We start from the raw sequence: 12,724 nt of genomic DNA on the forward strand, positions 1-12,724 counted from the left end.
TGTAATGAAGACTATAAAAAATTGAAATAACTTTCTGAATTTAGAAAATGTCAAAGTTATCAGATTTTTCATGAACAATTTGCATGATCAAATGTTAAGAAATTTAAGTAATCTATGTTGTTGATTTTGTTTGTGCTAAAATTCGTTTATACGAATTAAAATATAAATTGAATATCCAATATTATCCTGATAAATAAAAATAAATACTTTTTATTTATGCAATTCATCCACGGTTTTAGTGGTAGTATGTAATGACCCTTTTGCATTTTTTCTAAAGTGTCAATCTTGTATTTTACCACTAGAGATGTATTTATTTGAATCTTCAAATTAAGAGGTGTATTTAGTTGTATTCTAAGTGAAGGAGGGAGTTTGTGATGCCTCAGCATATGCGAGAGAACGCTGGCAAATAAGTTTCACTCTCACTTTATCGATCGTCAGCCGCTTTAATTGTTTTTTAGGGTAAGTTACATAGTAGTCAGAAATGATAGTAGTTATTACAACTTAACTAGTTTTTGGCCCGTGCGATGAACGAATTCATCTTAACATATAAATATTAACAAAAATATAATCTAATAATTATAATTAATGATATAAAGGTACTATATAAATAAATATTATTATTTTATTTTCACATTTACTGTAAATAATCTTTTTATAAATAAATATAATAATATAATTAAAATTAATATATTATATATTATATTATATTATATTTTTTATCAGTAAAAAGGGAGGAAGTGACATATCAGTGGCTGTAAAGCAAAGACTAGTAGTTGTAGCTAAAGAATAGCAGTAGCTGTAGCTTAGCGAAAGACTAGTTGTTTTACTACAAGTAAGAATGAAAGAAGAAAGCTTTTGAGCTTGCTTCTTAGCTAAATAATAGTAGTAGTAGCTTAGCTCTGACTTGCTGGCAGGCTTTGCGTCACTCGCTGACACCTTAGGACTAGAACCAAGCTAGCCCGCAAAGAATCCAATATTGAATGTTTACGCTACACTTCTTCCTGCTTAGATCTTCTCTCTTCATTAGAGTTAGACCGTGAACTAATATCATAAGATATGCTATTAGCATCGTTATAATTTTATATTATATACAGAAGATATGTAGAGAATTAGAGAGATTTTAGGGCTAATTTAAATTCTGTAAAACTCTTAGATATAGTACGGATAAAATAATTTTTTTATAGATAAATATAATAATATAATTAAAATTAATATATTATATTATATTATATTTTTTATCAGTAAAAACGGAGGAAGTGACACCTCAGCTCCATCGTTATTGTTTTATATTATATATATATATATATAGATAGATATGCAGAGATTTTAGAGATTAATTTAAATTCTGTAGAACTCTTAGATATAGTACGGATAAAATAATCTTTTTATAGATAAATATAATAATATAATTAAAATTTAATATATTATATATTATATTATATTTTTTATCAGTAAAAAAGGAGGAAGTGACACCTCAGCTCCATCGTTACTGTTTTATATTATATAAAGATATGTAGAGAATTAGAGAGATTTTAGGGATTAATTTAAATTTTGTAGAACTCTTAGATATACTACGGATAAAATAATCCTTTTATAGATAAATATAATAATATAATTAAAATTAATATATTATATATTATGTTGTATTTTTTATCACTAAATAGGAGAAAGTCACAAGTCAGCTCCATCGTTACTGTTTTATATTTATATACAGATATGCAGAGAATTAGAGAGATTTTAGGGATTAATTTAAATTTTGTAGAACTCTTAGATATAGTACAAATGAAATAATCTTTTTATAGATAAATATAATAACATAATTAAAATTAATATATTATATATATATTACTAATCGAAAACCCGTGCGATGCACGAGATACGAAACTTTTATATAATTTAGATAAATAAATAAATTGACATATTTACATTTAAGTAATTTTATATCATACTATGAATTTTTTCATATTATGTATATTTGAAATTAATATTTATTTTTATTGATAATTCAAATTAAATTAATTTTGAAAATAATTGATTAATTTTTTATAGAATTTTAATCAAAGATGAATGATTTATTTATTTTTACAAAATTCAATGATTTTTACTTTTTAGTAATTTTAATACATTTTCATATTTTAAAATTTTATGAAACAATAATAATAAAATAGGAGATTAATTAAGAAATATATTAGAATATAATGAAAACCCAAAAATTCAATTAAACTACAATTAAAATTAAATATTATATTTACGATACAAAAGAATTACAATCTATGGTAAAGTGGAAGCAACATCAATATATTATGCTATAAAGTATTACAATCAATACTTTTCTAATGTTGCACATGAAGAAACTTTATCAATTCAATATATTACATATAAAAAATAAAATTCATAAGAATTAGTCACAAATTCATCTTGATGATAATCATCTTGCTCGATGGAATTTTCTGATCACCAAGTATTCGAATTCAATTATTCATTCTGCTATAATAACCCAATATATCAAATTGAATCAGCTTAAAGTGATGATTTCTCATATTTTCATCTCGTAATATCTCATCAAATCAGTCAATCAATTTGTTTTCCATTCTTTCACTATATATAATATCCGTCATGCTCGCAGATAGCACTTATTTGATTTCATTAATATTTTCTAATAATTATATATTCTTGAATTTTGTAAGCAAGAATAGAAAATAAAAATGAATGGACAAAAAAGATAATTATGAGGGAACTATCTTCCTCTCGTTTTTTTTTTCGAAAATAAGAGAGAATGTCAAGATATAAGCATATAAAGAGGAGAGTGGAAATATTTTTTGCCTATTAATTAAAAAATTTATTTTTTCTTAATGAAGTATTAAGTTTACTCAGTAAAAAAACGTTTTATAATTAATATGTGAATTAATTCTATTAATTAGAATCATTATGCTCAATATTTGAGAATTTGAAGAGATTCAAATAATAATATTTTTTAATTAATATTTTCCAACAACTTGTCCTATGATCATGTTTCATTTTCATATGTTAAAAACTTTTTTTTGGTAGGAAAGGGAAAGAAAACAAAGAAAACACAAGCCAAAAGCCTAACCCGGGATTAGCCTAGGAAAGCTAACCCCCACAACATCATCTAAAAGAAGCGAAGACAAGAACTCAAGAGGTGAAGAGAAGGTTGAGACTCCCAACATCCTCACATGGCGCTCGGCTGCAAGGCGGTCCGCCACCCGATTCAGCTCCCTGAAGACATGGTAGAAGCTGATGGTATCAAAGGAAGAGCAGACTCTTTTGATCCATTTGATTAAATTCTGGCTATTTAAACAAATAGCATTATTGTCTGAGATCATTTTGACAGCTTCGAGGTTATCAGATTCCACAAGGAGTTTTTTTAAGCCCAGATTCTTAGCAAGTCTGAGACCAGATAGGATCCCCCAGAGCTCCGCAGAAAATGAAGAACCCATACCCAGATTCTGAGCAAACCCAGACACCCAAGCACCACCAGCATCCCTCAAAACTAGGGGTGAGCATGGTCCGGTTTGGTTCAAAAATCGAACCAAACCATATAAAACCGAACCAAATAAGAGTAATTTTTATAAACCGAACCGAACCAAATTGTAATTCGATTCGATTCAAACCGAACCAAACTATTTCGGTTTGGTTCAGTTTGGTTCTATTCCAAACCAAATTAGAAATAATTAAATAATATTTCTGGAATTTTTTTCTTAATTTTATATTATTTTACATTTAATATCCATTTATCTATAATTTTATAATGTTCTCTGGAATTTAATGTTCTGTATAAATTATAAAAATCTCAAACATTATTATTCCTTTCTTTTCTTATACTAATGTTTCTTGAACTTTTGATTTTTTTTTTATAAATTATACTATATCATAAATAATAATTCTAAGTTAATTTAAGTTTTTCTTTTCAGCAAGCAAATAATATAATAGTACTCTAATTCTAATAATACTCTAATTTCTCTTTCTCGACTTTTATATCTATCGGGTTATTTTTAATATCCAAATAATATTCTAATTCGGTTTTTAGGTTTTTTCGGTTTATATCCGAACCAAACCGAACCAAACCAAAAACAGAAATTGCACAAAAATAAGAACCGAACCAAACCGAATTGCAATTTGGTTCGGGTTGGTTCGATTTTTCCGGTTTGGTTTTTTCGGTTTTCGGTTTTTGGTTCGGTTTTGCTCACCCCTACTCAGAACCCCTCCAGCAGCAATTTTACCGTCCTTTAGACAAGAGCCATCAGTATTTAACTTTATCACCCCTTCACCAGGCCTACTCCAGCAAAAAAGATGAACATCCTTCCTTTTTAAAAACTCTTTAAATACTAACAATTTTGTACAAACCATAATATAATAGTTTGAAACTATAGAAGCCAATGTTGCAAAATCAATTATCCCAATATCTCATAATTAATGTACATTTTTTGGATTTTGAGCATCAAAATTTATTTTTATTTACCTTCATTTTGAATTCGTATCTAGCATAATCCAAATTCTTTAAGAATAAACACATTATCAATTGCATTAGACGCTTACAATCTCTTTGTCTAGAGAACTGGAAAAAATAACTTCTTGATAATAATAATAATAATAATAATAATAATAATAATATAACATAATTAATAATTGAAATAACAATTGTGTTCACATGGACCCTGATGACCACGTAAATTTGGTCATTCACTGTTAGATCTAGGCGGATTAAAATTCTAAGGTGGAGATTCAAAACATCCTAAGGCTTATATTTAATCCGCCTAGATCTAACAACGAATGACCAAATTTACGTGGTCATCAGGGTCCATGTGAACGCAACTGTTGAAATAAACTTCCTTGTAAGTATAATATTGCAATACCTCTTTAATATTTTATTCAATATGTCTTAAACTTCAATGAACAACTATTGTGTGAAACTTTATATCTATTTGTACCAAAATACATAAAAATAAAAAATACAATCCATATCAGTTAGATAAAACTCAAACTAAAAAAATGAGTGGATTTCAACAAGTTTCGAATTACAAAAATTAATCTAACTTCAATTAAAGCTACAAATTGAGTTCATATAAAGCCGAAAATCTAAATTTAGTTAGAGTTAACAATCGAAACGATAACACCTAGCAACATATACTAAAAAAGAATGCAAATATACAAAATCTTTATTTTAGTCATTTTGAAAAAAAAAAACAAATAAAAAAGAAAACATGGATAAGATAGCGAAAGGTATGGAACCTGGGTAACGACAAAAATGGAATTTCATCTCTGAAAGATGAAACTATAACAACTATTGTTTAATAAAAATAAAACAATAACACAATTGAGAACAAAAATAACTACAACATATGAAAAAAAATCGAATAATTACCTTGAGAAACGTAAGAATTTCTTGTAATGTTTGACACTTTTGTGTTTCCTGATTTTAGTTGTCCATGCATCTTCTATTTCTATCGGGTTTCTTCAATTGGAGATATCAGTTTGAAAAAAAAAACAAATAAAAAAGAAAAACATTGATAAGGTAGCGAGAGGTATAGAACCTGGGTAACAGCAGAAATGGATCTGAAAGATGAAACTATAACAACTATTGTTTAATAAAAACAAAAAACAACACAATTGAGAACAAAATAACTACAATATATGAAAAAAAATCGAATAATTACCTTCAGAAATATAATACTATCTATCATGACCAATGTATATAATGACGGAATACTATCTATCATGCTTTATATAGAAGTTTATTTGTGACTTTTGGATTTCCTTTGCTTTGTGTTTTTTCATCTTCCCATAACTCTTACTTTCTTTTATTATTTTCATTAATGGGCTAATAATTGTTTAATTTATTATAAATATAAATCTGTTATTTTTTATTAATTAAATCTTTTTAATCTTGATTTTTTACTACGTCGACAACTCATCAAAAATGCTTCTAAAACACTTACCATTATTTCTCTATGCTTCCGCTATTATATATAGTATAGATATTATATTTTTTATCAGTAACAAAGGAGGAAGTGACACCTCAGCTCAATCGTTACTATTTTATATTATATATAGAAGATATGTAGATAGTTAGAGAGATTTTAGGGATTAATTTAAATTCTATAGAACTCTTAGATATTGTACGGATAAAGTAATCTTTTTATAGATAAATATGATAATATAATCAAAATTAATATATTATATATTATATTATATTTTTTATCAGTAAAAAATGAGGAAGTGACACCTTTGTTTCATCGTAACTGTTTTATATTATATCATATATAGATATGTAGAGAATTATAGAGATTTTAGGGATTAATTTAAATTCTATAGAACTCTTAGCTATAGTGCAGATAAAATAATATTTTTATAGATAAATATAATAATATAATTAAAATTCATATATTATATTTTTTATCACTAAAAAATGAGGAAGTGACACCTCAGCTCCATCGTTACTGTTTTATATTATATATATATATATATATATATATATATATTACACTATAAAATGTTATTCTTAATACATCAAGATTAATAACATAATCCTCAAAACGTCATATAAATAATAGGCTATTAAAAGGAGGAGATGCAGATTTAAGTTAACACTATAAACAATAAACAGTTATAAAATAAAATGTAAGCCATCATCATCTTCGTCGTAGTGAAGTGCACACTAAGAGATAGAAATATTCTGATACTGATGATCGTTAATTTGGTTTTCATAATACATGCGGGTTTTAGGAAAAGGAAACGTGAGAAGTAAAACAACAGAGGCTGGGATTTATGCCATGATCTGACATGCTTGAGGACAAGCATTTGGCTAAGTGTGGTGTATTTGTTAAGTGCCTGTTTTCCTATACCTAAAAGCCATTCTTAGACCGAAAAAACATGCTAAAAGCGACCATTATGTCTATGTTATGCTTGTTTTTGTATTTTCCACCTTTTCAGGAACAAATGGAAAATAAGAAGACTTTCTAGCATATTAACGATGAAAGTTAGTCTTGCCAAAGACCAAGTAATCGTAGAATTATTTGCTGATTAGTGAATAGCTGTCTGCAGGTTGAATTCTAACCGCTGAGGAACTTATGGAAAATAGGAGGACTTTGTAGCATATGAACGGAGCTTATGAGGACCTAAAACAGAAGAAGGGAGAGTTTTGGAGGACTGAGAAGCAAACTGGAAGTTGGTCTTGCCCAATACTAAGTGATCGTAGAACATATGATTCAGTCAGATGTGCACATCCGTCTCATTTGACTTATTCCACTCCATTTTCTTTCTGTAGTCAACAACTCCTCGAAAAATGGATCAAGGGTGAACTTTATAGGATTTAGCGGAGATGCACTTTATTTTTTTAGGATTTTTATTATAAGAGGAAAACTTTCCTTTCTTTTGTAATCAAGTTTTTACATTATTAATTTACATTTTATTTTGGAAAAGGTTGAGCTTCCATGGCAGTATGTTGCTAACCTATTATGCTTTCGGTTAAATGTTAATTCGGCAGGTTTTATTCAGTTATTGTGAGATCGTTATTTTTATTTACATTCTTCTAACTCTTCATCGTTTATTTTCTCACTGTTATTCGAAGGTTATATCTGATTTGAATATGGAATTAGAGATAATTATTCCAGGCAAAAATTCTGAAAATGTACAATGTGATGAAGGAGTGTGTCCTACTCCTATTTTGGATGCCAATATTATAGCATAACAAAGGGTCGGCCGACTGTGGCTAGTAAGAAAAAAAACAAATCATGTGTATATGCCGAAAACAAAGTCTTATGGCAAAACTAAAAAAATAAGGACGAATCTGAACCACTGTAGAATTTGTGGTCAGACTAGTCATGCTTCCAGGAATTGTCCTCAAAAGAATAATAATGTTGCACAAAATGTAGACTATTAACAATTAGTATTGGTTCATCAAGTTTTAATGTTTTGATATTGTTCCTTTTCATAAACTACTATTGTTATTTCTGATGTTTCTTATTATTTCAATCGTGTATTAAAAATTCTGAAAAAGCATATTAAAAACCCAAAATGCAAAACCAATCCCAAAACACTATGTTTTTTCTCATCAGTTTGCACTTCTACTTAAATAAAAAAAAAAGACTTTTGAGAAACTTTGTAGACATTATAGAGCGGTAAAACAATACAAAGAAGAAAACGCTTTCTTCTGATTTATGTAAAATAATAATGTAAAACATTATTTGGAGTTCAGAGCAACATTCCAACGTGTTGAATGAATCTTCCGGAGGTTGAATTCAATCCTCTTAAATTTCTTATTCAAAATCAATAACACTTTATAATCTATCAATATATACAAAACACAACTAACTCAATGAAAGCTTTAACACTTGCCAATAATGGATGTTGAAACTCCAACAGAACTACAGTTTATTGAAACTTAAGAAATAGATCCATTATGAAGTAAAGAGGAACACAAACATCAATTCGGAATTTAACCGAGTAATATTAATGAAATCAGCAAGAAAAATCGATTAACGATGATGAATTTTCCGGCCACCACGATGATTTTTCCGATGAATAATCCGATGTATTTTCCGGATTAATTGTATTGAAGATAAAGACTAATGAAGAAGAATGAGTAATTACAAAAAGAGAGAAAAATGCAATTCACAAGGTAAGCCATTTATTATGATATTAATTACATTAAATGATCACACCATTGGATCAAAATCAATGGTTAAGATTTTGCATTTATTTAGGGGTCTGAATGGTTACTGATACCATTAAAACCAACCTCATATATATATATATATATAGGAGAGGGCTCTTGTGAGAACCCTTTCTTAGGTGAGAACACTCCTTAGGTGAGAACCACTCAAAACTACGTAGTTTTGAGTGTAAAAATTAATTAAAAAACACTAATGTTGCTGCTGGGGTTCGAAACCTAGCATCCTCACTTACACTCCACAATCCTTACCACTAAGCCATTTACTTTTCTTGTGTATTATGTTGCGCACGACTTAATATACCAATGCCCTTGTAGCTTCTATTGTTTAATATTTGATGCATGCATTTATTAATATTGATTAAATTTGCATAATAATAAATTATTAATAGAAAAAAAAGAAATTTGCATAATAATGAATTATTAATAGAAAGAAAATGTCCATAATAATGAATTATTAATAGAAAAAAATCCAAAAACATGCTCCAAATTCTTATTTATTTAATTCCTTTATATTTTTGTAATTTATGTTATATAAGAAAATATATTTTTTAAAACATACGTTAGAACATATATTTTAACTTTTAAAACACGAACTATGAAGTTTAGAACGTACAACATATTTTTTAGAACATACGTTATGTTTTTTAGAACACGTGTTATGTTTTTTCGAACATGAGTTATAAATTATATTATAGAACAAGTGAAAAAACGATCCAGATATCTACTGCTTTTTTTAGAAAATTATACTTAATTTTTGGAACACAAACTATAAACTTTAGAACATATGTTATGTTTTTTAGAACATACGTTATGTTATTTAGAATGTGAGTTTTTTTTTTAACAAAAAAATGGCCCATATATTTACTATTTTTTTAAAACATTATCGTAATTTTTAGAACACAAATTATAAAGTTTAGAACATATGTAACAATATTTAGAACATCGTCCTTAACAATTTAAAACATAAATTACAAAAATATAAAGGAATTAAATAAATAAGAAATTAGAGCATGTTCTTGGTTTTTTTTCTATTAATAATTAATTATTATGCACATTTGTTTTTTTTTCTATTAATAATTATTATGTGAATTTAATCAATATTAATAAGTGCATGCATCAAATATTAAACAATAGAAGCTACAAGGGCATTACTTACCACTGAGCCATTTGTTTCTCTTATATATTTTGCCGCGCGCTCATTAATATACCAATGCCCTTGTAGCTTCTAAAACTACTTACCACTGAGCCATTTGTTTCTCTTATATATTTTGCCGCGCGCTCATTAATATACCAATGCCCTTGTAGCTTCTATTGTTTAATATTTGATGCATGCACTTATTAATATTGATTAAATTCACATAATAATTATTAATAGAAAAAAAACAAATGTGCATAATAATTAATTATTAATAGAAAAAAAACCAAGAACATGCTCTAATTTCTTATTTATTTAATTCCTTTATATTTTTGTAATTTATGTTTTAAATTGTTAAGGACGATGTTCTAAATATTGTTACATATGTTCTAAACTTTATAATTTGTGTTCTAAAAATTACGATAATGTTTTAAAAAATAGTAAATATATGGGCCATTTTTTTGTTCAAAAAAAACTCACATTCTAAATAACATAACATATGTTCTAAAAAACATAACATATGTTCTAAAGTTTATAGTTTGTGTTCCAAAAATTAAGTATAATTTTCTAAAAAAAGCAGTAGATATCTAGATCGTTTTTTCACTTGTTCTATAATATAATTTATAACTCATGTTCGAAAAAACATAACACGTGTTCTAAAAAACATAACGTATGTTCTAAAAAATATGTCGTATGTTCTAACTTCATAGTTCGTGTTTTAAAAGTTAAAATATATGTTATAACGTATGTTTTAAAAAATATATAGTTTGTGTTCTAAAAATTAAGTATAATATTCTAAAAAATCAGTAGATATCTGGATCCTTTTTTCATTTGTTCTATAATATAATTTATAACTCATGTTCGAAAAAACATAACAAATGTTCTAAAAAACATAACAATGTTCTAAAAAATATGTCGTACGTTCTAAACTTCATAGTTCGTGTTTTAAAAGTTAAAATATATGTTATATTATATTTATATTATATTATATTATATATATTATAACATCTATTTGAATCTGATTCCTTAACCACTGTTAAAGCTATTACTTCAGGAAGTTTGGATCAATCTGAGTTTGGTGACATTATTGGGCAATGTCGCACACTTTTATCATCTCAAAACGGTTACACTATCCGTTTTATTAGAAGACAAGCAAACGGTTTAGCTCATGATTTTGCTAGAGCGACCTCTCAATTTGCTAGTCAGTGTTACTTTGATATTATCCCTAGTGGGTTTCCGATTTCTGTATTAAACTTTTGCCGACTTTTGGCTCATTAATGATATTTTACTTCAAAAAAAAAAGTTAAAATATATGTTCTAACGTATGTTTTAAAAAATATATTTTCTTATATAACATAAATTACAAAAATATAAAGGAATTAAATAAATAAGAAATTGGAGCATGTTTTTGGATTTTTTTCTATTAATAATTCATTATTATGGACATTTTCTTTCTATTAATAATTCATTATTATGCAAATTTCTTTTTTTTCTATTAATAATTTATTATTATGCAAATTTAATCAATATTAATAAATGAATGCATCAAATATTAAAAAATAGAAGCTACAAGGGCATTGGTATATTAAGTCGTGCGCAACATAATACACAAGAAAAGTAAATGGCTTAGTGGTAAGGATTGTGGAGTGTAAGTGAGAATGCTAGGGTTCGAACCCCAGCAGCAACATCAGTGTTTTTTAATTAATTTTTACACTCAAAACTACGTAGTTTTGAGTGGTTCTCACCTAAGGAGTGTTCTCACCTAAGGGAGGTTCTCACTTGATCCCTCCCCTATATATATATATATATATATATATATATATATATATATATATATATTATCTATTAAAAATAGTATGTTCTATTTATATATATAATCAACATGCTTTAACATACTATTTTCAATAATAAAAAAACACTTGAAAAAATCTATTTACATGAAAATCATATATGATTATATATAATCAAATCATATTACAAAACTTAATTCTCAATATGTTATTATTTTCTATATATCACAAATAAAGTATGATTTTATATCCTAATTTATAAATTTTAGATCCTAATTCATAAATTCTAAACACTAAAAAATTATAGTGTCTGATGAGGTGAGGGGGGAGTGGAGGTTTGTAGGGTTCTATGGGTACGCAGATCGGAGTAAACATGGGGATTCCTGGAGTCTGTTAAGGAATCTGTCGGAGGCTTCTAACCTACCTTGGGTAGTGATGGGAGACTTTAATTGTATTCTCAGGGCAGAGGAAAAGGAGGGTGGGGCAAATTTTCCTACACATCTGATGCAAGCGTTCAATAGAGTGGTAGAGGAGTGTGGTTTGTTTGAGCTGAGTTTGCGTGGAAGCCAGTTTACATGGGAAAGAGGTAGGGGTTCCGATAATTGGATTAGGGAGAAATTGGACAGGAGTTTCGCCTCGAGTGAATGGCTTACACGTTTCGCCAATCACCGGGTAAATTCGGTCATAAATGGTCATTTTGATCATCTCCCAATTGTGCTTGCTCTAGAGTATACAGAGAGAAGGAGGAGGGCAAGGAAATTTTACTTTGAAGACAGCTGGCTGAATGAGTGGGAATTTAGTGAATTGGTAAAGGGGAATTGGAGAAGTCAGGGGAGAAGGCCTGTGCCTGACAAATTGAGAGCATGTATAAGGTCGATGGAAGAATGGGGGAGAAAGTCCAATGTCCGTTTTAAAAGCCAAATTTGGAAATGGCAAAGGAAAATGGAGCGATTACATGGTAGGAAAGACAGGGATTCCATTGCTCAATTTTTCTTTGCGAAGAGAAAACTTAATGAGGTGCTGGAAGCTGAGGAGAGATTCTGGAAGCAGAGGGCTAAGGTATTATGGCTTACTGAGGGGGACAGAAATACTAAGTTTTTCCATGCT

This window comes from Euphorbia lathyris, chromosome 10 (assembly GCF_963576675.1).
Source record: "Euphorbia lathyris chromosome 10, ddEupLath1.1, whole genome shotgun sequence".
NCBI classification, from domain to species: domain Eukaryota; kingdom Viridiplantae; phylum Streptophyta; class Magnoliopsida; order Malpighiales; family Euphorbiaceae; genus Euphorbia; species Euphorbia lathyris.